Source organism: Theropithecus gelada, chromosome 14, assembly GCF_003255815.1.
Source record: "Theropithecus gelada isolate Dixy chromosome 14, Tgel_1.0, whole genome shotgun sequence".
NCBI lineage: Eukaryota > Metazoa > Chordata > Mammalia > Primates > Cercopithecidae > Theropithecus > Theropithecus gelada.
In genome coordinates, this window is record NC_037682.1 from 99,838,177 (window position 1) to 99,841,791 (window position 3,615).

Sequence of the window (3,615 nt, forward strand, 5' to 3'; positions counted from 1 at the left end):
TTAAAACACTACAGGCAGGGGCTATGCACACCACCCTCAACTGCAGCTCTGAAGAGGGAAAACTCCCCCTCAGGAAGAGGAGGGGGCAGTAAAGGTCATTGTGTACACATTATCTGTTGGCAAATAATGTATTGTAGATCCTTTGAAGGAGCAAAATGACAATATATGGGAAAAATCAACTGCTCTTAAGATTCAGAGGAAGAGTATTTTCAAAAACATCTGTAATCATCAACAACTTTTGAGGCTTGTTATGTGCTTTGTATGTATAAACTCATTTAATTGTCGCAAAAACTTCTAAGAGTGGGTACCATTATTATCCCTCCCTTATAAATAAGGAAATTGAGACATAGAGTAGCTAAATAAATTCCAAGGGCAAAAAGCTGGCTAGGGTTCAACTCCAAGTTAGTCGAGCTCCAGAGCCCACGTTCTTAACTTCCTATACTTTAGTTAAATTCCTTTCAATAATTATCTGCCCCGACTTGCAAAAACTTATAACTGAAGCAGGAGCTGGATAAGATGAGAAAAGGAAATCCAAAACATAAGAATACTTCATTAAAGATAAGCAGAAACTAACATTGCGTCCAAAGGTCATTGATCTGGAAAACATCTGAGAAGTGCTCTGAAAATTCTGGGAAAAAATGGAAAAAGAGAAGAAACAGAGAACCAACAAGTAAGATTTTTTTGTTTGTTTGTAAGAGATAAGGTATTGCTGTGTCACTTAGGCTGGAGTGCAGTGGCATGACCATAGCTCACTGTAATCTTGAACTCCTGGGTTCTCAAGTGATCTGCCTGCCTCAGCCTCCTAAGTAGTTAGGACTATAGGCACATGCTACCATGCCCAGCTTAAATGGTGTTTCTTTAAAAAAAAAAAAAAAAAAAAAAAGGTACTCTGAAGCAATAATCTAACATAACAGAAAACATAAAGATAATAGAAAAACTCAGATTTTTAAGTCCTAAGGGGGAAGATTTTAAAGAGCGTATTTCTTTTTTTTTTCTTTTTTGAGACAGAGTTTCGCTCTGTAGCTCAGGCTGGAATGCAGTGGCACGATCTTGGCTCACTGCAACCTCCATTCCCCGGGTTCAAGTGATTCTCGTGCCTCAGCCTCCTGAGTATACAAGCATACACCACCACACCTAGCTAATATTTGTATTTTCAATAGAGACAAGAATTTTGCCACGTAGGCCAGGCTGGTCTCGAACTCCTGACTTCAGGTGATCCTTCTGCCTCGGCCTCCCAAAGTGCTGGGATTACAGGCATGAGCCACCACGCCCGGCCCTATAGAGCGTATTTTATTGGCAAAATTAATTAGCAGAAAATCATACTAAGACATTCTGGAGAAAATGTATTAAATTCCTCTAATATCTAGTTAGAAAAATAGGTAGCCGTAGTTCTTATTTCTATTACATTCAATCCAAGAAAACAAGTGACAGAACATCTGTTTTTAATGAAACAAAATAAGATACTAAAAGGTGTGTCTCAAACACAGAAGAGTTTAGAAAATAAGGTACTCTGATGTTTCCTCCAAAAATGACAAAGGTTTAGGCAAGCCCATGGAATGAAGAATTAAGAATTCAGTTAGGTGAAAGTTTTTCGTTTTTTAAATGACTGCTTAAGGACTGGCTGGGGAAGAAGGAGAGGTAGTGGTTGAAGGAAATAAAAATATTTTACCTCAAATTATATTTATTTGACATATTTTGAGATGGCTGTCAGAGGGCCAGCAAACAGAAGTGGTGCTGCAAAGCTTTCTTTTGTGGAAGAAATTTGCATCTATGGAGAATCTCCATTAATGCAGCCAGGACTTCCCTTGTCTGGAATCTAGAAAAGGGTAAATGAGAGCCTGTCTGACACCTTTAAAGGTCTTAAACATTTAACATCCATTCTCTGAGAAAGCTACTAACAAGACCACCTTTCCTAGTCAGGTCCCCTTTCCCTCCCCCTTAAGCTGTCTTGCCACTAAAACCTGATTTACCAAAAGAACATGTTTTTGGCCATGCTGGGAGCTCACATTACTTCTGTAACCTGAAGATGGTATAAAGTTCCTACACCCAGCCAGCCACAGTGACTCATTTCTGTAATCCCAGCACTTTTGAGAGGCTGAGATGGGCGGATCACCTGAGGTAAGAAGTTCGACAGCAGTCTGGCCAACATGGTGAAACCCCGTCTCTACTACAAATACAAAAATTAGCCGGTCGTGGTGGCGCATGCCTGTAGTCCCAGCAACTCGGGAGGCTGAGGTAGAAGAATCGCTTCAACCAAGGAGGCGGAGGTTGCAGTGAGCCAAGATCACACCATTGCACTCCAGCCTGGGCGACAGAGCAAGACTTCATCTCAAAAAAAAAAAAAAAAAAGAAAAAAAGAAAAGTTTCTACACCCCACTGGGGGCGGGGTCAGGTCTTTGAAGGCCCCCATGTATACACATTAAATAAATGTATATTCCTTTTCTCCAATTAATCTGCCTTTTGCAAACAATTTTATTTTCCAGCGAAACTTCAGAGGGCCAAGGGGGATCTTCAAGGTTACAGTGAAATTATCTTGCCACTGTACTCCAGCCTGGGGAACAGAGGGAGACCTTGTCTCTTAAACAAAGAAAAGAAAAGAAATACCATTTACTTTCTGGTTCTCTATGTTTTCTCTCTTCCTTTCCATTTTTTTCCCAGAATTGTCAAGAGCACTTTTCAAATGTTTTCCAGATCACTGACCTTTGGAGGCACTGCTTACCTTCAGTGAAGTATTCTAAAACGTGTTAAGTTTCCTTTTTTCCTTGTATTTTCCTTTTTTTCTTGTATTTTACCTAGCTCCTGGTTCCCCTTGGTTCACATGGTGAAATATCGGTAACATGTATATTTATCTGCTAAATAAAGGTAAATGCCAGTAGGACAAGTTCTGAGACTGCCCTCACAGGACTTATAAGAATTGCATGCTGTGTCCTGGACAGAAATATAGTTATAACTAGGCAATAAACAGGCTGTACCTTGGCCCACTTCCTAAAGCCTCAGGGAGACAGATCTGAAGTTTCCTCTAGTCTCCTCATTCGGTGGCCCTGCAATTAAACATCTTTCTTTGCTGCAGCCCAGGGTCTTGCACACTGCCTTGTCACGCACAATGGGCAATGGACTGTTACTGTTACAGTTCCACATCTTAAGTTACTGTAAGACAAAAGCTTAAAAACCCAATTATAAAGTAAAAAGAGGCTGGGTGTGGTGGCTCACGCCTGTAATCCCAGCACTTTGGGAGGTCGAGGTGGGTGGATCACCTGAGGTCAGGAGTTTGAAGACCAGCCTGGCAAACATGGAGAAACCCCATCTCTACTAAAAATACAAAATTAGCCAGGCGTGGTGCACATACCTGTAATCCCAGCTACATGGGAGGCTGAGGCAAGAGAATCATTTGGGCCAGGGAAGTGGAGGTTGCAGTGAGCTGAGATCACGCCACTGCACTCCAGCCTGGGCAACAAGAGCGAAACTCTGTCTCAAAAACAAACAAACAAACAAAAAGGTAAAAAGGGTTGGCATGTATCATAAATTATGAGAAGGCAGAAACTGTTAAAATCGGGAAAGAACTACTTTTTTTTTTTTTTTTTTTTTTTTTTTTTTTTTTTGTGGTTTGGTTCTTGT